The 23,959-nt window shown below is 39.6% G+C and overlaps 2 long non-coding RNA genes across 18 annotated transcripts in view; one reads left to right on the top strand and one right to left on the bottom strand.

Annotated features, from left to right (window-relative positions):
- LOC125451135 (uncharacterized) overlaps positions 1 to 11,859 on the bottom strand; it is a 353,914-nt gene extending 342,055 nt beyond the window's left edge. For 12 of the 17 annotated variants that reach the window (XR_009445587.1, XR_009445589.1, XR_007247223.2 and 9 more), the window contains exons 1-6: positions 8,001 to 8,079; positions 7,238 to 7,339; positions 5,212 to 5,405; positions 3,796 to 4,092; positions 2,741 to 2,821; positions 109 to 296 (exon numbers count right to left, since the gene is read on the bottom strand). This is a non-coding gene — a long non-coding RNA (uncharacterized LOC125451135). Of the gene's footprint in view, positions 1 to 108; positions 297 to 2,740; positions 2,822 to 3,468; positions 3,762 to 3,795; positions 4,093 to 5,211; positions 5,406 to 6,999; positions 7,214 to 7,237; positions 7,340 to 8,000; positions 8,080 to 11,412; positions 11,493 to 11,607 lie in introns of those variants that run through there. The other 5 variants (XR_007247221.2, XR_007247222.2, XR_009445578.1 and 2 more) reach the window with 5 other exon arrangements.
- Positions 713 to 4,972, top strand: LOC125451138 (uncharacterized). Its single transcript, XR_007247237.2, has 3 exons — positions 713 to 2,004; positions 2,473 to 2,606; positions 4,874 to 4,972. It is a non-coding gene; the product is annotated as an uncharacterized LOC125451138 (long non-coding RNA).
- Positions 11,860 to 23,959: the final 12,100 nt, after the last annotated feature.

Here is a 23,959-nt window from a genome sequence, read left to right as displayed (position 1 = left end):
AAATTAAAACAGAGGCATTGATTTAAGATTAAACTATAACTAACGTTAAAATTGCTACTGGCAGGGAATGCCATATTATACACTAGATGCAAGGAGATGGATACTTACAGACTGGTTGCACGCAAACTTCCAGGTGCTTTCATTTCAAAAAATCTTCATGTACAAAACCCTGCAGCTGAAAGGTCCTCCTGGCAAGTTTTGACTTCGCCACCGGCCCCACGAGCAACCAATGCAATTCCTCGTCAATTTCATTCAAAACAGCCGCTTATTTCCACATTATTCTAGTTGAAATGACACTGAAATAGAGAGGAAAACTACTACTCTTCAAGGTATGTAACTTTTTTTAAAATCCCAAAACATTTTGCTATCCCAAGCCCAAGAAGTAAAAAAGTGTCGGTACTGTCTGCAAGTTTTTTTGGGGGGTGGTGGGGGGAGTGAGGTTGGAGGCCGGGATGAAGATTGGCCAGCCCCTCTGGCGGGGACGTGGTCTGAAAATCAAATTACTTCCCTATTTCTTTTGTTGCTGATGAACTGAAGCCCTATTGTTCATTCCTTGCATGATCTGTTTTTTTTTGCTCTCACTCTGGAAGGGCCATTCCCAGAATACGCTGTGCCTTCTCTCATTTGGCGAATAGTGTATTTCTTCACCCAACACTAACCTACCTCCACTACACACCCCCCTCCCCGCGCCACGCCACCCCCTCCCCACACACAGACCCTGTCTGACAGACACAACAAATGAGAATTTACTTGAATAGACCCGAGCTGACAAGAAACTCCCTTGTTTTCTTTAAAAATATATATATTTTAGTGTGTGTGTTTGTGTGTGGTGTTTGATGGGGGTGGGGAATGTCTGTCGGCAACTTCTCGTGTTTATGCCCCTATTATGAGGCTTTTAATTGCCGAACTTTTCTCCCCTCTTTCAAAGAGCGCTCATATTTTTTCTTCCACAGACAAGAACTCCAGACCTTGACTGCGGTTCGTCTTATGTTGTTGTGACCAGCCGAGAAGCTGAAAACTCGCACTTGGCGCTTTTCAGTCGCTTTGTTTGTCTTTTTTTGCTGTTTACAGTTTTTTTTACCCCGTTTGTATGTACTTAATTGTTTATTCACTCTGAGTTCGCCCGGTTCTCCCTCTCCCCGGCTCTCTTCACGGTCAAATGGAGAAACCAGAACTGAAAACGGGAAAAGAACCAACCCTCCCATTCCTTCTTATTTTTATTTTTAGAAACGAGAAATCTGCAAACTCCCGACTGACACTTATGACACCCCCCTCTCTCTCGCCCATAGGCCCCCTCCTCCTGGAGAAAGTGTGTGAGCAGTAGGAGAGACAGATTCCTATGACGGGAAGCGCGGCTCTGCCGTTCTCCCCTCGCCAGCCCGAGTCGGTGAAATAAAAGACAGGCCGGATTTTCCCGCCACCGCCAGCCATTCATTCCTGTGGCGGGAACAGCTTCTCACTCTCCACCTCGGAGCAAGCAGGCATTTCATTTTTAAAAAACCCAAAAAGAAAGGATTTTCTTCAGCTTTTGCTTTTTTCTCTCTTTCACCCATCCCCCTCTTCTATACGATATACACGTAGCAGGAACCGAAGCTCAGTGAAATATCTTGGAGATGCTTGACTGAAGGATTTTCCAAGCGTCTGCTTTTTTTTAACAGTACGCTCGGTGTATTAGCGAGGTCACGTCTGCTTACGTCACGTTAAGTGTACGTCTGGCAACACCTCAATGAAATTATTAGCAACAAGGAAAATATGCAAATTGGCACTTTATTGTGGGACTGCAACTGAATTGAAAGCGTCTTCTTATTTTTCATTTTTCAAAAAATCTCTCTCTGGGCTATATGTCTGTATTTTTCAATTAGAAGACTATAAAACTTGAGTGTGCTGGATTTTTTATGTATAAAGGGAGACTGGAAAAAATATCCCTGCGTAATAACGCCGCTGATGCGCCATCACCCCTGCTGTTGGCTGTACGTGTGCGTTATTTTTAATATGTATATCTCTGTAAGTGTTTACTCAGTTTTTTAAAAAAAAATTACCGAAGCTATTGGCTGAAAGAGTTTGTTTCCATATAATTATTCCAAAGTATCAGGGCTCATTAAAAATACCTCTACGTATACAACGGCTTTTGTAGTTAAATAGGTTATAGCTCACGTTAAAATTAGCCCGTTGGAATCCTGCATAAATATGTATGATTTCAGCAGTAACTGCTTCAAAGATATTTAGATATGCATGTAGACACTTTTATTCCAGGTATCCCGATTTTACATAACGCAGAGTAGATCATTTGCCTAAGCAGTTAGAAGGATCCAGATGGAAATCTAGTTCTGGTTATATAACAGTTATTGCCTTATAACATCAATGTCCATATTTGTAACGGCCTTTCGGATTTTTTTGTATATGTCAATAATATGTTGCTTTTCCTTTAGCGTGTAGTTTGATTAATTTAAATGTTTTTTCTTTGTTTAAAAGAAATGCATCTTGTACAATAAATGAGCCTCAACTCATAATCCACAATACGTCTGATAATCTTGCCCTTCTGATTATACAAGGACGATTCAGATTAAGAGATGATATGTTAAAGGCAAACGTTACATTTTTTAGAGGTGCGTTGGATAAAGTGGCGTTTCCTCGCGCTTGTAATATCCACGAGACAAACGATAGCAGTGTTTATTTTCAAGTAAAATATAATTCGTTTGTGGTAGCAATTATGCCTCGCGAATATTAACTCATTACTCACCGTCGTGGGTCTCGCAGCTGTCACACAATTCTTACATATTCTTCGTCTTTCCTTTTCTTAATGAAACGGTATTTGCAGAATCTGTAGCAATTGGCATTGAAAACAAATGTGTTTTAATAAACCGAAGCTGCTAATACAGTAATCGCATTGCACATTTATCATAAATCGGTTTTGCAGCGTTTCTTACTGTTGCTTAAAATACACGATTGAAACTTTAGCAGAATTACTAGACTGTTCTAGAACAAGGACCTGTGCTGACAATTGGTTGCTGTGCTTTTTAGTGTTATCACTACACTTTAGCCAACAATTTTCATTCGAGTTTTTTTTAGCGCGGTACGTTAAAGCAATTTGAATAATTGTTCAATTCTGCGTGTGCTTGCTCCATTATCACTTCACGGGTTGGTTTGTAGTAGTGTATATTTAAAATAATTTCTTTTGTCTTATTGTGATTAATCTTTTGATGTAGTATTCGGAAGGCCACGGCGAAATTTAAAAAAAACCACATGCGTTTTAAGCAATATATGCTCTATGTGACCATGTTCACATTCTCCAACTTTATTTCGCAGTAGAATTATTTAAATAGAAAGTATGGCCGTATTAGTATTACAGTTCTACACCACAATCAATTATTTAATAAACACTGGGTTGTGTGCATTTAATCACATCCTTATATTGAATACATTCATCAAATGTCCACATCATGGACTTTTGTGCATAGCCCGCCTTACCTGTACATTTCGAACTAATCTGTAATTCTACACCACCAAACTGGAAACCAATAGTCCACTTAATGTTTTGACTTGTAATGTGTTTCAATGTAGTGTGTAAATTAATTACATCACTACATTGATGTATTCTACTAGACAACTGCAGTTTACTCAACTGCTCCATATATTCGGTGGATACAAGGGGTGGTTGAGCTGAGTCATAACGTGGAATCATAAGTTCGTACAAAGAGCAACACACTTCAACTCATACTGGATATACTGCAACTTTTCACTATTGACAAATTATTATTCTATCATGCAAATAAAACAACTTTTTTGCATATATACCTTGTACAAACTGTGACGTTCCATACCGCTTTGTTTTCTTTCCCAATGAGAGCTAGTTACCAGTTAAATGATGATGCTGATGTAGCATGTATTTTAAAGCACTGCAAAATTACCAGGAAACATTCCAAGTTCTTCACATCCACAATGACAGAAAAGAGTCTTTATGATTTGTTTGAAGATATATTATACTTTCCCGGCGGTGAGTTTTATTTTAACTTGCGCAATCTCCCGGACTCGTCTTTAATCGCCACGAACAGATTGCACGTTGAGACCTTAGTTTTAGCCGGCGCTAATTACCTGCATTGCAAACAATAACGGTCATTTAAATCAGAACTCGAACTTCAATGCAATTTTCACAAACCAACGATACACAACAAACTCCAATCCAATTTAATAGATAGACGCTGATTTTCTTTTTTTGGGTGGGGGGGGGGGCGCATTGAGACTCTGCACTTTTGATACCAACTTTGCAACTCGGAAATTGATTGACGTTAATATGTAAACCGTCTGAGGTTTCATTTCACTGTATTAAAATAATGATGAATGTGTTGTAAACAACCAAGGCAAAAGAGTAGCTCATATTATTATTTTAGATTCAAGCTAAACACCAAGATTTTAGAAAAAAAAGGGCTGTGACTTACAAGATAGCATTAGGACAGCTGTCTAACCGTTATTTTCTGAAAAAGTTTCCTCGCACATTTAAACAAAACTGAGACTAAGCTGCCACCAAAATTTTGGCATTATACGACAATAAACATATGAGCCTCGGTTTTTACCAAAATCTTTCTGCCTTAACTTATGGAATTAGTAGATATAAATCGCAATGTATGGGAGCTTCAATACACGGATTGGATTCTACCAACATCTTACTTATTATACGGTAACAGAAAAAATATTTTATTTATTTTATCTTTGTACTTCTTAGAATGACTGCATTATGAAAATATGGATTCTCCAAACCGTAAATTGGAGAGACGCTAAATACGTTGAATCACTTCATATGTTTACAAAATCCACTGATAAAGTCAGTTCCATACAAATAACAAATATGTATTATGTACTTTATTTTTTAAAGTAGATTGGACCAAATTTCAAGCAATGCATTGCCAAATGAAGAACGTATTGGAAAGAAGTATTCACTTTGCTGGGGGAACATCGTTGTGGAAACGTGTGCAGAGCAAGTCTCATTTTCCATTTGAAATAATAGATATTATATCGTTTTCTGGATACAAGAATGATTATATACATATGTGTTTACCAAAATGTGTTAATTGCACATGCGTGAACAAAAGTCAGTCAAGTCATAACTTGCATTTGACAGTCAACATGATGGGCTTTTTAAAAAATGTTTTAAATAAAACTGTAAATGCGGCAGTGGAGCCTAATTTAAGAGAGTAAATTTAAAAAGAAACACACCTTACACACTGACATGAAATACTGGTATCACCTTGATATGATTTGTGGAGCGAATGGGCGGCGCCAGCAGTGGAAGGGCGACATCTTCTGGCAGTATCTCAGGTCCATTTTTGCAGCAAACAAATGCAGCGGTTTTGCTTTTCACCCCGAAAAGCCAGTAGTGACAAAAGGTGTTTTCTAAACAGCTTGCAAAACTAAAAGTAAAGAGAACAAAGCAAATGCCTTCACAGTGAAGAATCAACAGCTCTCTATGTATAATTTTGATAGGGATGATGCTGTCACTAAAGGAGCTATACGAGTTACAACGAACCATAAACACAACATATCTCGCCATGTGATACTTTCGTTTAAAATTTGCATGCATTGCGCATATATTTGCAACGTGTCAACTTAAGTGACTTCGACGTTATTAATTCAGAATGTGAGCAATAAAACGCTCAGCCCATTAAGGAAGCTGAAGCACACAATACGAGAAGAAAAACGTAAGAATTATACTTGACGTTACTGTCCGCTGCTGTTACAATGAAATCTGTTTCATTTGTATATTACATTCATATAATAATGTATTAGTAATACATAACCAGGATTGTACTTTCTCATTATGTAACTGAGATTTTAACTGACCAACGCAAACATTTATCAGCTCTGATTTTCAAAATCATGACACAAGCTGTATTTTCGAAATATCATTTTCCAGTGTGTTTACGTAGAGGGGTGTTTCTAGGTATTGAAGGAAAACTCGCTAAAAGAAGTAATAGACTATGGCCCAGCAAATATTGACCGTATCATTAATTTGTCAAACCACAAAACAGACCGAATGTTTCCGTCGGCAGCATATAACAATTTGCGTAGTTTCTTTGGCAATACTATTGCATTATTCTATTTATATTGCAATATTCTATTGCAATATAAATGACAATTAGAAGCAAATATACCTCTTGTATGCCTCAAAACTACGGCATTAGAAGTGGGCAAAATTAGTTGTGCAGTAAAAAATAAAAATTACAGTCAAAATTCATAATTTTTAAAGCATCTTGCTAAAACGTGCATAAAAGTATAAACGTTCTCTGTAAAGTAACAAATGACATATTGAGCTATTACTGTTAATTTTCCCATTGCAAATTGACTAGACCGACTGTAACGGTCGACATGAATTGTGATACTATATTATTGAAAACAAAACAAAATCTGTAAGTTGCCAAGTGGCTGGTTTTGTAAGCCTCAGGGCTTAAGAAATGCTAGCAGAATATTTTATTTTATACATGTTATCTTTAACACAGAGGTTATTTCAGTGTCGAAATATTGGCTCTTAAAATTACCACTGTGTTGTGTGATTGGAATTAGAGCGAACGCTCTTAATGAGATGAAACCAATATTGTATACATAAGAATGGTAACTTGTGAACACGCGACTATCCTATTAACATAAAAAAAGTTTCACGTTTTACAATAAACATTCATCAGTTTGCATAGTCCAGGCAATATGAAAGGCCTGGTTCTATTCTGTATCCTAAATTGAAATGTTATTGCGTTTAAAATGCCCACTGAAGGGTAAAGTTATACGCTTACAGTTATGTTTAGGAATTTCCAGAATTACTTTCCTTGTTACGGTAAGCCTCAATTTTCATTAGTACACTCGATTCCATCAAAATTGCGCAGAGAAATTCAAAAAGGAACTCGAGATTAAAAAGACGTTAAAACGACAGTGTATAATTAAATGCTAATATTTACTCCAATTAAGGCTCTGGGATTTGCAGTAAATTGAATTTCCAGCAAAAATTTAACTTACTTGCATTGTAATTTTCCCTTACAGAAACTACTAAATATTGTTGAGAATTGTGCTCTCTTTGCCAGATATGTCTTCATTATTTTATAAATATAAAAAAAATGTCCCTGCCAGGTTTACACAGAGTAATTCAGGCCATGTCCCGTAATGCAGGAGTCAGTTCGCCACTGTTACAGCATACTAAATATTCATGCCCAAGTGCGAATAAGACAAAACGTCGAGCACCAGACCCTTTACTTACTGTGCAATGCAAAGCGACCCCTGGGTTCTAACCTCAGTCTCAGAACACTGCAAGTAACTAAAATCCTGCCCGATCCCCTGTCTGGGATCACATATTCGTAATCTGCAGAGACAACGACAAATAATTTGAACGTTAGCCAAAAGACAATTTCACCAGCAACTCACTAAAACGTGACGCTCGCTACTTTTGGCTATTTAATTCTGCACAGGTCTGAAAGTTGACCAACGGTTCCCAAAATACAAAAGACTATCTGTTTGAAATCGTCCCCTTACTGTTAGACTTATTAGTAATGCAGACATGCTAAACGGTGGGAAAATTGATGGAATTTTTGTACAATTTACTTTCCTGTTTAGCATTCGAGAACCACAAAACGTAGGCGAAAACGTTTCCCATTGCAGTAAAGGCCTTTCTTAACAGCACTCAAATAAAATTTACAATTTGCGTGTCACTTCTGAAATGCCGCACATGAAAATATGTACCATTAGACATCATTTTAGCGATTTTGTACAAGACATTCTAGTTAATTTGTGCGGGTTTTTTTAATGGAAGTGTTACAGGTACACAAGACTGAACTTTAAGAATCTACAAAGCATTGAGTTTTGCAGAGCTGCATGGATAGGGTCAGGTGGAACTTCGACAAAATAGTCTTAAATTAATGTCACCTTTTTATCGCTAAAATTGAAAACCGTACGGATGTAAAACTTGGTTCGCATTTTAAGTCAGAAAAAAATCCAAGGCAATGCTTTTTATGAGTTGCTGTTACCTGTAGCAGATTTCCAGTTGTCTCTGGGATTAAATGTATAAAAACTCCACGTGTGCACTAAGTGCCGGAAGACACACCTTTTCAAATGAGTACAATCTGCGCTCAAAAGACGAGTGTTGTATTATAACCTTGCGTACCTACAGCCATATTTAGATATTATTCCGCATGTGAACATCAGTTATATATTGCCTGACTGAATAATAAATGATTTGGGCAATTTATGGTCAAATGAACTTTTGTTAAATCACTTTGGCCAAAGTGATTGTTTTTCAGTATGGCAAACAATCGTAAAAACTATACGATTTGGGTCAATGGAAAGGGCGTCGAGGTCAAGAAACAGGACGAAACCATTATTAAACGCTTTGCAAAATTTCTCCTTCAGTTTAATACAATCCAATGCGATACCACTTCATAGTAATAAATACATCCCGGTGTCAAAAAGATACCTCTACTTGAGAAGATAATGCCCTTTAGTGCTTCTTCTGAAATATATGTGTACTATTTCTAACACATCAGAACAGTATTTGCGTATTATTTGCACTACTACTTTGTAGGGAACGCATTCAACACCAATATTCCAGGCTTTCTAGCTTTGAAATATCGGACATTTGTTTGGTCGCCAATGCGACTTTGTAACTTAGGAAAAAAATAAATTCGCCACCACCTCAATGTAAAACTTAACCGATGATTGTATGTAAAACATCAACATCACACTTGAGAGTTACACCAAATTCGTCATTGAACTTTGTGTTTTATTTAACAAGAATAAACTAAATGCGTAGATGAGAGGAAATTAACTTATAGGGGAGACAAAAGCCAAATGTCATGAGGACTTTGGGACTTGTCGGAACTCGTTTTAATTGCTCAGTTCATTTCATTCATCTCATATTTTGAGATTTTTCGTGCACATTGTTGATGATTTCAGTTGCCTTTTTAACGACGACGATATTCACACAACTGAACAGCTTTCTAAACTGGGACAAGAAAACATGTTTTGATTAGTTGTTTTTTTAAAAACATTGCATGTTTTGATATACGCCACATCACAACTATAAACGACATCGATGTTGTCTTTAATAGAACACGGAGTGTAGGGAACATTGAACGCAACTTTGGGACCGCATCCCTTTGAGATGTTTGAAACAATCGAACAAGCTGGGCCATTATTCATTGTTTCCATTTCAAAAATATACCACTGCCCCAATAACATACAACAGTGTAGTGTGCGCGTTCAGGGAACAACTCCTCGATGTTACTGATTCATCGAATGTTGATGTTGAACATTTAACGTGTTTATTACTCAGGGTACATCATGTATCCACACTCAAAAGAACAGCAGTACTATGAGAATATTTTTTAACCTTTGAGCAGAAAATTTCAAATATTCGTTCTGTTTGAGACCCAGTACGAACAACTCTTTTATTGCTTTGTGAATCTGACTAATTTAAAATGAACTAATTTTTCTTTAAGGTAAAATGCAATTTCAAAATGGATATGCTCATAATTATTCATTTAAAATGCCAATGTTTTAGAATTTGTATACTTTCAGTCCACATCGCCAGATTAATGTAACTGTTATCAAACTAATATTGCACGAATAATGTCTAAGTTGATGCCCTGTTTTCTGACTTCCTACTTACAAGTACTTTGACATAGGCAGTTGCTCCCCAATTTGGACCACTTGAAGAGTGTATTTTTTAGTACAAAAAGATGAATGAAATACAGTTAAACAAAGCTATAACCTATGCACAATACTAACGCATCTCAAACAAAAAAGATCTCAAAAAGAAAGTAACTGCTGCATCAGAAATTTAACCAGATTGCTTTGCTTTTTGTTTCAGAAAAAAACTTCCTTTGTCGGTTAAACGTAATATATGACGCCATCAAAGCTTTTCCGATCCTTGAAAGTACGATACTCAAACTCTGTAACATGGCTCAAGACAGTGAATGGAGATATAGTTGTTTCTTGGAGATATAGTTGTTTCTTGGAGTTAAGTGTACACTGGACTTTGAACAGAAATTTAAGCACGTGAAGGAAATGCATAAGAAATGCAAAACAGCATCAACGATGTGGACAGTTTATCTCAAACCTTTACAAATGTAACAAACGGATTAATGCTCCCTGGGTAATGATTTATCGAAATACTGAAGCTTATGAGACGGCTTCTTCTGATATTGTTTCTATGTCTTAAAAAATCACACAGGATTTTACATGTTCAACGACAATCAATATATCTTTAGATTAGCAGATCAATACAATAGGATACAGACGTTTACAAACATTGCATAGGGTCTATTACCAGAGAGAGAGAAACATTTTTATATTACAAAGGTATAGCGCAAATTGTAGGTATTATTCAGATTATACCCGACATGATTCGACAATGAGCTAGAAGAATTTTTTTTTTAATCCAGAAACCTGAGTGAACCATACCGGAAAGAACTGCACGAGTTTTAAAAATTGCAAGAGGAATGATGGGACAAATGAAGTAGTGATTATACTAAATTTAAACTTTGCTAAATTGATACAGAGAGCGAAGACCGGTCAAGTGTGAATCTCCGCAACTTGGAAATTTTGAGAAAGATACGCCAGAAGAGGAAAAGATCTAGATCTCCATAATAATTACAGATTTGTAGATCATTAATAGACGTCATCCTGGGTAAATCGACACATATGCAAAATAAATTATATCTTAAAGAAGTCAAAATCTATACAGGAGGTTGCATTATAGGTCATGGACTGTAAAAGTGTCACGTGAGGAATAGCCAAAAAAACGCGACATAAGCGTTTAGAAAAGTTGCCAACGCAGACATAGTTAAAAGATTACATGCTTATTGGTTTCACGCGAATACTAGTGCCCTCCGCAACATGGAAAATCGAAATATAATCAACATAAATTAAAGCATGTAGTAATTCAACAAATGTTTCATCATTAATAAAAGTTGTAGCACAACGTCCTTTGGAGAATGAAATGTGAAACCGATGCCTACACACATGATCAGTAACATCTTTGCAGCTAGTTGATGCAGTTACTGATGGGTGTATCCGCCGCGCTAAAATAATAGTTGAACAGTAATGGGCAATGGCAGTCATGAGCATTAATGTCAAGGATGCTAGCTTGACGTTCGTGTTTCTGTTCACACCTCGCTTTTGGGTAAAATCATAAGAGGGACAGAAATGACAAACAAGAGTGAAAAGGACAGAAGGAAACTGTAAGGCGGAATTAGCAACGGATACTCTCCTAAGCGCTCAACATGTTTGGTACTTTCCTTTTCACACGTAAACCAGGCACGGCTTTAAAACTCAACACTAAACAATTATTCACAGCATTTCTATAATGTTAGTTGCAAGTGTGAAGTCAAAAGTGACCCTTCGAAAGGCTATACACAATTTGAAAAGTGTCGCATTCACCTTCAACATTGTTTCAGCGATTACGCCCAGGGACGGACATCCTCAGGAACTACGGGAAAAATTAATGCGAATTGTGGAATATTCCACTCCCATAATTTAGTTAGCTTTTATGCCAGAAATCAGAAAACGCGATCGGCAGGTTGTTTCACTTTTATTTTTAAATGTCCATATCTGTCCCAAAAGTATCACATTTACCTTTTGTTTGCCTGTTTGGGCGTGTGAAATAAATATCCAGTTTAAACAGAAATGTTGCAAAAGGAGGATAGTTTTCATTGCCGGAGGGAAGCTCTTTTCAATCACTGGAACCGTTTCTGTGTTTTATTCAGGGGCATTATAGCATTTTATCATGGAGTGAGATAACCCAATGCAACTACAGGAGTTTTCAAGTTCATTTTGAACATTGGTGGAAGAAATACAAATTATAATTTGTAAGAAGTCCAGAGTTAATAGGAACTGCAAATACTGGAGAATTCGAGATAACAAGGTGTGGAGCTGGATGAACGCAGCAGGCCAAGCAGTATCTTAGGAGCACGAAAGCTGACATAGAAGGGTCTAGGCCCGAAACTTCAGCTTTTGTGCTCCGAAGATGCTGCTTGGCCTGCTGTGTTCATCCAGCTTCACACTTTGTTATCTTGTAAGAAGTCCAAACCGATTATACAGCGCTCTCTAGTGGCAGGGTGGAGCAAACACGGAAAGTGACGTACATTACACAAACTGCATGCAGGCGGGCGCAGTAGCCTGATTAGCTTAACAATGTGCGACATCGAGACAAATACAGTTTTGGACAACAAAATGTGAGGCTGGATGAACACAGCAGGCCAAGCAGCATCTCAGGAGCACAAAAGCTGACGTTTCGGGCCTAGACCCTTCATCAGAGAGGGGGATGGGGTGAGGGTTCTGGAATAAATAGGGAGGGAGGCGGAGGCGGACCGAAGATGGAGAAAAGAAGATAGGTGGAGAGGAGAGTATAGGTGGAGAGGTAGGGAGGGGATAGGTCAGTCCAGGGAAGACGGACAGGTCAAGGAGGTGGGATGAGGTTAGTAGGTAGATGGGGGTGCGGCTTGGTGTGGGAGGAAGGGATGGGTGAGAGGAAGAACAGGTTAGGGAGGCAGAGACAGGTTGGACTGGTTTTGGGATGCAGTGGGTGGAGGGGAAGAGCTGGGCTGGTTGTGTGGTGCAGTGGGGGGAGGGGACGAACTGGGCTGGTTTAGGGATGCGGTGGGGGAAGGGGAGATTTTGAAACTGGCGAAGTTCACATTGATACCATATGGCTGCAGGGTTCCCAGGCGGAATATGAGTTGCTGTTCCTGCAACCTTCGGGTGGCATCATTGTGGCACTGCAGGAGGCCCATGATGGACATGTCATCTAAAGAATGGGAGGGGGAGTGGAAATGGTTTGCGACTGGGAGGTGCAGTAGTTTGTTGCGGACTGAGTGGAGGTGTTCTGCAAAGCGGTCCCCAAGTCTCCGCTTGGTTTCCCCAATGTAGAGGGTGCCACACCGGGTACAGTGGATGCAGTACCTTCCTCTAAATTGGGGAAACCAAGCGGAGGCTTGGGGACCGCTTTGCAGAACACCTCCGCTCAGTTCGCAACAAACAACTGCACCTCCCAGTCGCAAACGATTTCCACTCCCCCTCCCATTCTTTAGATGACATGTCCATCATGGGCCTCCTGCAGGGTTCCCAGGCGGAATATGAGTTGCTGTTCCTGCAACCTTCGGGTGGCATCATTGTGGCACAGCAGGAGGCCCATGATGGACATGTCATCTAAAGAATGGGAGGGGGAGTGGAAATGGTTTGCGACTGGGAGGTGCAGTTGTTTGTTGCGAACTGAGCGGAGGTGTTCTGCAAAGCAGTCCCCAAGCCTCCGCTTGGTTTCCCCAATGTAGAGGAAGGTACTGCATCCACTGTACCCGGTGTGGCATCCTCTACATTGGGGAAACCAAGCGGAGGCTTGGGGACCGCTTTGCAGAACACCTCCGCTCAGTTCGCAGCAAACAACTGCACCTCCCAGTCGCAAACCATTTCCACTCCCCCTCCCATTCTTTAGATGACATGTCCATCATGGGCCTCCTGCAGTGCCACAATGATGCCACCCGAAGGTTGCAGGAACAGCAACTCATATTCCGCCTGGGAACCCTGCAGCCTAATGGTATCAATGTGGACTTTGCCAGTTTCAAAATCTCCCCTTCCCCCACCACATCCCTAAACCAGCCCAGTTCGTCCCCTCCCCCCACTGCACCACACAACCAGCCTAGCTCTTCCCCTCCACCCACTGCATCCCAAAACCAGTCCAACCTGTCTCTGCCTCCCTAACCTGTTCTTCCTCTCACCCATCCCTTCCTCCCACCCCAAGCCGCACCGCCATCTACCTACTAACCTCATCCCACCTCCTTGACCTGTCCGTCTTCCCTGGACTGACCTATCCCCTCTCTACCTCCCCATCTTCGGTCCGCCTCCCCCTCTCTCCCTATTTATTCCAGAACCCTCACCCTGTCCCCCTCTCTGATGAAGGGTCTAGGCCCGAAACGTCAGCTTTTGTGCTCCTGAGCTGCTGCTTGGCCTGCTGTGTTCATCCAGCCTCACATTTTGTTGTCTTGATTCTCTAGCATCTGCAGTTCCCATTGTCTCAAATACAGTTTTGGGTTACTTTGTCCTTTGTTTTTCTTCTATTACACTAGTTTTTAAATTGAGTATGTACAGCGTCGCTGCAATATGTAATTAGACAGCCAGAGCGGTTTTAAGAAAACGCCTGTAGAACTGAACACCAAGTCGTAACACGGGTGCGCAACGCTTTCCTTAAATTGGAAATATTTAGTGATCAGTATGCCAAACGACTGTTGCGAATATGGAATATGTTTGAAATAGTTTACATAGAAATATTATGAGGGGTTAGACGCAATATTCCTGGATGCAAAGGATAGTGATCTACAGCAAACTCTCCCAGCAGATTATTGCTGTTAATCGGAAAGGAGAGGAATCGAAAATGAAAATATGAGATAGGTATCAAAACAAAGATAACATGAAACCACCGGCTTGAACTTGCTTAATTAATAATGGACTTAATCTCAGTAATAATAAGCTCCGCGCCGAAAGTTTTCTTTCGGCAGTTGTAAACTTTTGAGAAACAAAAGCAGAATTCGCTGAAAAAGTCCGGCAGCCTCTGCGGAGCGAAAGTAGAGTTACAGTTTCGGGTCCTGCGACCCATTTCAAACTTCGGTGATTAGTCGAGGATTTGTAAATAAACAGTACTGAATACGTATTGATTCATAATAAATCATAGGTTATGAGAAATACAATTCGACAGAGATTACTCATCCGCTTACCCCCAAAAATACAAGAAAAATTGTTTCAACAGACTTCACTTGTATTTTTTAGATGCGAAATCGGGAAGGTCAACTGATGATGGTGCGCTGATGTGAAACATTAACACTGCTTCTGTTAGGATATTGTACCTTGTGTAAATGGTGTGCTTCAAACTCCTGAAAGTGTCCTGGGACTTTAGAATATGCTATACCCATTCACTAGACTCCTGCCCAGTATACAAAAACAGTACTGTAAAAATGGATTGTACATTGGCCAAAGCAATGGATATTAAAGTGTAATGAAAGGTGTGCTAATGAGCCAATAGCTCAGGTAGTGAAAAACAGATTAATAGTAATGACATTCCATGGTTCAGAAACCTAAACAAACTGCAGGATAATGCTTAGAACCTATTGTGCCATCGTTTGGGTTTAATCCAGGGTAACATCTACTTTCTCAGGTGGATGTTAAAGATCCAGCTGCATTATTCCAGAGAAGAGCAAGGGAGTCTGCCCATTGCAGTCACTAATATTCATCTTTCAACTAACACTATTCACAGAGATAAGAAGGTGTACAGCTGGATGAACACAGCAGGCCAAGCAGCATCAAAAGAGCAGGAAAGCTGACATTTTGGGCCTAGACCCTTCTTAAGAAATATGCTGCTGGGCCTGCCCGTGTTCATCCAGCTCTACACCTTGTTATCTCAGATGCTCCAGCATCTGCATTTCCTACTATCTCTGAAACTATTCACAGAGTACTGACCACTGGATATTTTCTAATCAACTCCAGAGGAGGTGGGTCTTGAACATATAGCCTCTTATTCAGGGACACCACCATTGTGCCACATGCACCAACACTGACCATCGCTAAATTGATGCTTACGTGACCCAGTTGGGTTGATGCATTTTCCCTACAGTACAGCAACAATATTTCAAAGATATTTTATTGCAATTGTCTAAGATTCTGAAAGATATTAGGTTAATCTAAGTTTTCTTTTTCCTCAAGATAACTGTCTGCTCATTTTATATTTTCAGAAAAAAGGATTGTCTGGGATTATGCTCTCAGCAGCTACTACATGCCCCATAAGATTATGTATTGCAATAACTAAACATTTGGGTCAAAACAATGGGAAGCCATTTTAGAGCTCTTAGGAGTAGTGTGAACAAGGTAATCAACTGTATTCTCCTTAGTCAGTCACATTGAAAAACTGTAAATGAGCATTATGAAGTCTAAAGCAAGAAATAGCAGAATATTTATTCCAGTGTCACACAGAAAGCAAAACAAAAATCAGAAGAGAAAATTGAATAAGAGGAGGATTAAAAAGAGACAGAAAAGTTCAGAAGATCTCTGAGGAAGGGCGACTCAACCCAAAACATTAACTCTGATTTCTTTTCACAGATGCTGCCAGACCTGCTGAGCTTTTCAATAATTTCTGTTTTTGTTTGTGATTTTTGGCATCCACAATTCTTTTGGTTTTTATTAAAAATATTTTTGCCTCTTGTTAAAATTTCCAATAATAATTAGAATGGAAAAGAAATTTTCAGAGCTGGCAAGGCTGTTTGGCAAAAATAAGATCCATCACACAGCTAAAAATTTACTTACACTGCAATGAATGAGTCCTCACTTCTCCTGGCAAGTTTATTGGGCACCTGTTAAATTAGTACAGAAACTTCATATTAATTTATTTCAATGCTGAATTTCTCCATGAGGTAACAGTTTAATGAGAATCCAGGAGAAACAAGATCATTTGGAAAGCAACTTCCTATTTCCAAGTTTAACTGCAAATTGCAGTTGCTGTAAGTTGCTGACCAATTTACACTTTAATAACAGTGAGTTCTGTTAACCTTACCAACAATGCTACAGCACAATGTTATCTATTAGTGACTAAATTCAATACACAACACAGAAAGAAATCAACCACCCCATCCAGTTCATACCAGTGTTTATGTTCCACTTAAGCCTCCTCCTACATTTCTTCATTCAAATTTACAATTGCCATCCTTTATTTCCTTCTCCCTCATACTTTTGTTTAGTTTTCCCTTAAATGCATCTATACCATTTGCCTCTAGCACTCCCTATGACAACATGATTCAGATTCTCTTCACTTTTTGGGTAATTACATTTCTTCTCAATTTCATGCCAATTTCTCTCGCTTTTTCTTCAATACAAGCGGAAACACCTCTTTATCTACTCAACCAAACACGTCCATAATTTTAAAAGACCTGTGCAAGATTAGCCCTTGGGCTTTTCTTTTCTAGATTAAAAAAGTCCAGCTTGTTCACCTTTCCTTGGGCATAACTTGATGGTCCTGGTATCACATTTAGAAATCTTCTGTGTGTACTCTCTTCAGTCTCTTCAGACCCTTACAATAATATGGAGATTGAGAACTGTACTCAGAATGCCAAGTGTAGTCTAGCTAAGATTTGATACAATTTGAACATAAACTGTGGCTTTACAAGTGAATCCCTCTAAGAATAAACTTTTGACATAACCTCCTGGCTTTGTGCTAATGGATTAAATGTCGTCAGGTTAGTGGAGTCCCAATGTTGGTGTAATGAGTGAGTGCTGAAACTACATTCACCACCAGAGGGTTAGTGATATTGACAAATGTGTCCTTCTAATTCACTGCTTGTGAGCTCATCAACCAATTAAGGACAGTGAACTGGGTTGAGATATTGCCAGCCCAATTGCAGAGGCAGCAGCCCTGAGGAATGCAGGAGATCATAGGCCTTTGGTGAAGAAAGCAATTCTTGGGATGTAAGAACTTTGGGAAACCCATTTGGGTAGGGGAATGGTGTTGGGCTTATGCCCATGGCTCATCCCCTCTCTGGACCTATCTTTCATTCATGGGAAACCAACAGCACCACCATCCCCCAACTCTTAGCTGCTAATGATTTAGCTGATGGTCTTCTCATGAGAAAGTTGCCCCAGCATTGGCAAAATGCTGACTGTGTAGGGCCTTTCCATGTCTTTCCACCTGCCCGCTCTTAATTTTGTCATCCATTAAAAAGCCCCGATGAAGCAATAGCTTTATGGCACTGATCTACCACAGCTCCTTGATTTTTTCCGGCTCCCACACCTCCCTGTGTGCCCTAGGAGGTGGTAAAATTTCACCCAATACCTTTATTAATAAAGCATTAGTCCTTTATGATTGATGGCCTATTTTGTTAGCCTGTCCTACCACTTTCAGAGTGTTTGGTTTTGCACGGACATCCCTATTCATCCCTCTTCCCCTTTCAGTCTGAGATTTGAATTCTTTGTCCTGTGCCTGGAGGGGAGCCCCATTCGCCTTCAAACAATCATCAGCTTTCTAACCTTTTGAAACACTTACTGCTTTCTATGCGGTTTCAGTTCCCTGCCTCCACTACCAGTACATCACCAACTTCTTCCCCACCACTTTGCATTAAACTGGTTACCAACTATCCCGTCACAGGAAAATATTTCTCCTCATTTATTAGATCAAACACTTCCAAACTTTGAATTTGGCTAGCATAAGTCCTTCTTTGCTCCATGCAAAACAATCCCACCTTTCCAGTCTCTCTTCCTAACTAAAATCCTGCATATTAAACACACACATCTATCTTTAACCTTCCCTCTCCAAGAACGACTCCAGCTTCTCCACTCTCCACGTAACTGAAGTTAATGTGTTCATGTACACATGTATACACAGAGGCCAGGCAGGGATGGTCAGGCAGTCAGAGATAGCAAGAACTGCAGATTCTGGAATCAGAGTTGATATAGTGTGGAGCTGGAGCTACACAGTAGGTTAAGCAACACCAGAGGAGCAGGGGAGTTGATGTTTCAGGCCTAGACCCTTCATCAGGACTGGACAATGGGAAGGGAGCTGGGAAATAAATAGAAAGAAGAGGGATGGGCTTGGCAGATGGGGTGCAGTAGGTGTGATGGCAATAGGTAGATGCAAGTAGGGATGGTTGGGATTGGTCAGTGGGAAGGGTGTGGTGGATGGGTGGGGTAGGAGATGGACACTTGGCAGATCATGGAGGTGGCAATGAGAGGGAGAGTTGGACATGGGATGAGGTCGGGGTGGGGTGGGGGGGGTGCAGTTGGAGATTTTGAAACTGGTCAATTCTATGTTTAGGCCATCAGGCTGTAGGTTCCCAAAACAGAATGTGAGGTGTTGTTCTTCCAGTTTGCATATGGCATCATTGTGGCACTGGACAGGGCCCAGATGGACATGCTGCCAAAAGAGTAGGTGGGGAGGTTTAAAAATGGTTAGCAACTGGAAGGTGCTATTGATTATAGCATACAGAGTGCAGGTGCTCTGCGAATCTGTCACCAAGTCTACTTTTGGACTCATCGATGTGGAGGCAGATACAATTGACCAGGTTGGAGGATGTACAGGTGAACCCCTGCCAGATATGGAAAGTTTGTCTTGGGCCTCGGACGGAAATGACAGGGGAGATGCAGGGGCATATGTAGCACCACCTGTGGTTGCATTGTGAATGCCCCTTCCAACCCACCATTCTTTGTACTGCCAAACAAATGCACAGAACAAATGCAAATTATCACAGGTTGTAATGCTAGAAATACTCAGGAGTCAGAATGCATTGTGGAGAGAGAAATATGGCATCAAAGCTGCAGCTCTGTGCTTATTCATTAAAACCATTTAATAAGATAAAAAGTATGCAAAACTGCCGATGCTGGGGACCTGCAATGAAAATGATGAAAATGATGTACATGTTCAACAGATCTCTATAAGGAAAATAGAGGCAGAAGTACACTAGATATTACTTCAATCCTGTCCCATCATTTTAAAAAAAATCAGAAGTCAAAATATGAATTTCCCCAAGGTTTGCAAAATGAGGGAAGCTTTTTTTTGGATTTCAAGTGATTCTAGATTAATATTAAAATGGCTGAATTTCCTCTGAAGTAACCAAGCAAATTGCAAGAAAGAAAATCATGTCTGTTTAAAGTTTACTGGGGTGGATTGGATGCTCAAATAAACAGCAATCTAGCTATTTGTTCACTCTGCTGTTTCAATACTTTTGACCAACTCCAACAAAGAATTTGGTTGGCACACTTTGGGAAGTTTTAGGTCAAAAGATAAAGATTTATGCTTTTATTGCATCAAAAATTTAAGTCACATGCCAGTTTAATTTGAATACAATAAATAAGTCACTACCAACACTTAGCAGACTTTGTGATCACATTTCAAAGGGACACAAACAATTAGCAAAAGTTGTTTATCGGCTCTGAAAAATATCAATTCCTCCTTCTGAGTAGAAAATTTCCTAACGTGACACGGCTACAATCCAAATTTGACAAGGCTTTTTTAATGCAATATGAATCCCATTTACAAAAGTTGTATCTGAGAAATCTGACTTTTCAGAAAATTACCTCATTCTTTGATATCCTGGATTCATGTGGCCACGTCAAAGTTACAAAAAAAATCTCAAAGCTACTAATTTTGCAACAAAGAAATCTAAGATGTTAAGCTGACAAGGTTGATTGCTAGTTTTCAGGTTTTGTATTGGTCTGAATACAGTCAGGACCATGCGGTGTAGAGGTGTTAGCTAGGTCCTGTTGGTAGCACTCTCTCCTTTAAGTCATGGCTTGTTCAAGTCCCATTCCAGAACTAAAGTCAAGGCTGACACCTCCAGTAATGCAGTGTTAACTGAGGCCAGTCTATTTTTTAACGTTTCTTCAGCAATTTCTGTTTTTGTTGTTATGGAGCACAGCCTTGTAAGACATACTGTCCTTCAGATAAATATTAAACCAAGCAATGTTCTGCTCTGTTACAAATCCCATAGCAATATTTCAAAGAAGAAGAATGGAGTTATTTCCTTATGTAATAAAATAAAGTTCTGGAGAAATTCATCAGGCCTGGCATGATCTATGGAGAGATGACAAAGTTAATGTTTTGAGTTTGGAGTGGTTCATTCCTGAAGAAAATTCATATCGGACTTGAACTGTTTACTATTTCTCTCCACAGACCTGCCTAATTCCTTTCATTTATTTAATATTTTCTACCTTCTTTGTTGAAAGGAGATGTTTTAGGAATCCTACATTCAAGTAAGCAATTTGTCATTTTATTATTTGATCTAGGCTCCGTATCCAAACTCAAAGGGAAATATTGCACTTTCACACAAGTTACTCATTCTTGATTTGGCAGCCCTAATTGGGACTTTCACCTAGGCAAAAAGATGTTCTGATTGCTTGGCTCCTGGCCACCTGAAACAATAATTATGCTGCATGCTTATCAAGGACTATGACGGAGCTCACCCCTCAAAGATTGAAATTTAAGTATTTAGAAAATGGATGTATAATTAAAGTACCTATATAAATATGTAAAGTCAAATAAAATTATGAAGGACCTGGAGTCTTAAGATTTAAAAAACGTGCTTGGGGGCAGCTGTAAAAGTGATCTTTGGTAAATATGCAAAACAGGCAAATGCAAATCAGCAGCCTGTATTGTATACATCCAAGGAATTAGGAAGATGAGCCCATAAACCTTTGTTGCACATTTCATGCTCTCACTAAGGATGTATTTTATCAGCTTCCTAAAAACACCAGGACCCACTCCTCTCTTTCTACCATTTTTCTTATACCCTGAAGTTTCCCTCTGATTTACATTGCCTGAATAGCTGAACTTGTTTTCTATCAATTCTAAGTCTGCTCTGAACATTCAAACGAAAGTGTACAATTTGAACAGGAATGATTGTGCTGTATTTGTAGAAATGTTAGGCTATGTGTTTTTGAAAATATATGTTGAAAACGCTCTGAAACTGTAACTGCATATTTGAACAATGCACATGGAGGAATTCATGAGCAAACCAAAAGTTGGAAAACTGTAATAAAAACAGGATATGCTGTAAAATATTCATGGGGAAATTTTGAGTAATATTTCAGGCCAATGAAAGTATGCTAAGTCTGGGAAAAGTTAGAGGTGCAATAGACATGAATCAAATGAAAGGGAATTGGGTGGGAGGTTATGGGGCTAATGTCTAGGAAATAGATGGGGAAAAAGAAAGGCAGTTGGTAGGGTGGAAGACAAGAAAGATTAAAGTAGTAAAAGGGTGTAAAGCCCGAGGAAGTGGTAATAGGTCAAGGAAGGAAATAATGTGTGTCTGGAGGAAGTGTGAATGGTACATTATGAACAGCTGCTGTGCAAATGTTAAAAAACGAAACTGGCAGCAATTTTAAAACTAGTAAAAACAAATTAAATGCAATGAAGCAGGCATTATGCTGTGTAGTGGTTCAACACAATGGGCTGAATTTTCCCAAAATTCAGCTAAATGTTGATTTTGGAGAGTTTAATGGAGGTAAACTATCCATGAGCTCTAGCAAGTTCTCCTGTACAATTTTATGGTTTTCAGGCTATTAAGTATGCACCACAACTCTATAATACCACCCCCGTCCTACCTCGTATTCAGAAGTATTGTAAGAGCTTGCTGCTATTAGGACTTTCTGGTGCTCACACTACTGGTGCCATATTTAGCACATTTTTCAAACCAACATGCTCAGAGATGTCATTGTGCACCTCTGGTACAGATGGGACATGAACCTGTGCCTCCTGGTCCGAGGTAGGGACACTACTTCTGCATCACAAGAAGGCCCGATAAAATGCTCAACTTCACACCAGCTCAAATACTTCAGACCAGAAATAGGTGTCAACAGTTGCTGTGTGTAAGGATATGCAAGAGATATGGCTGATAGAAGCAAATTGGTACTCCTGTCCATGGACTAGGTGGAGGAGAGGGGCACCACCCTCTTTCTTCAGGAAGGCTGGAGGTGACTATAAAACAAAATCCTGCTAGCCTGACTCGAGGTTGCCAGCCAGGCAACTGCAATATCCATGGTCCTGGAAGAATGGAGAACCATGCAGGAAGAAGGTTAATGGCCGTCTGTGCATTGCAAGGCCACATAAAAGAGATTTTTCTCAGATCACCCTTTATTTGTCTATCACTTCAAATCTATGCCCTTTCATTCTTTTCTCTTTCATGAGTGGGAACAGCTTCTTCCTATCTACTTGATCCATCCCGATTATAATTGTCTTTTTAAATGAACTTTATAATTCCTGGAAACATTCTTGTAATTCACTTCTGCACCCTCTCCAATGCATTCACATCATTACTATAACATAGCACCTCAAACGGACATAGCTGAGATCTAACAAGTATCATGCACAAGTTTAACATCATCTCCCTGATCTTAATACCTCTGCCCTAATCGAGAAAGTGAAGAACACTGTATGCTATATTAACTGTTCTCCACCTGTCCTGCCATCTTTAGTCATCTGTGCAATATACCGTCAGGACCTCCTGCTCCTGTGATAACACAGTGTAGATCTGGAGCAGCATGGCACAGGTGGAGGAGCATAGCAGGACAGCCAGCATCAAAGGACAGGAAATCTGAAGAAGGGTCTCGACCCAAAATGTCAACTTTCCTCCTCCTCTGATGCTGACTGGCCTGCTGTGTTCCTCCAGATCTACACTGTATTCTCTGACTCCAGCATTGGCAGTTCCTATTATCCCTTCTTCTCCTGAGTCCACTTTAGAGGTCAACCCTCTTTTTTATATCTTCTTTCAATGTTCTTCTGGCCAAAATGAATCACCTCACACTTCTCTGCACTGAACCTCATCAGTTACCTACTTTCACACTCTACCAACTTGTCAATGTCCTTTTGGAGTTCCATACAATTCTTCTTACAGTTTAGAATTCTCCCAAGTTTTATGTCATCTGCAAACTTTGAAATTACCACCTGTATCCCAAGGTTCAGACCACTGATATAAACTCGGAAAAACAAGGTTCACAATATCAATATCTGGAGCACTCCACTACAAACTTTCCTCTAGCCTAAAGCAAATCCATTCCATATTACTCTGGCTCCTATCATTCCACCATTTTGTATCCACATTGATAATATCAATTTATATCATAATCTATCACTTTCTTCACAGGTTTGTTATGTGGTATTTTGTCCAACACCTTCTGGAAATTCATGTATGTCATGACAACAGCATTACCCTCATCAATCCTTTCTGTTACGTTTTCAAAAAGTTCCAGCAAGTGAGCCAAACGTGATTTTCCCTTTAGAAATCCAACGTGACTCTCTTTAATCAACCCACCTTTTTTTATGTAACAAATAATTCTATCCTGAATAATCTTTTCTAGAAGCTTTCCCACCAACAAAGTTAAACTATCTAGTTTGCAATTGCTGAGATTGTACTGACAAGCTTTGATGAACAAAACTATTATGTTGCAATTCTCTACTCTCTGGCAC

This window comes from Stegostoma tigrinum, chromosome 3 (assembly GCF_030684315.1).
Source record: "Stegostoma tigrinum isolate sSteTig4 chromosome 3, sSteTig4.hap1, whole genome shotgun sequence".
In the NCBI taxonomy this organism is placed as follows: Eukaryota; Metazoa; Chordata; class Chondrichthyes; order Orectolobiformes; family Stegostomatidae; genus Stegostoma; species Stegostoma tigrinum.
The sequence above is the reverse complement of the archived record's forward strand: the minus strand, read 5'-3'. Positions and strand labels throughout refer to the sequence as shown.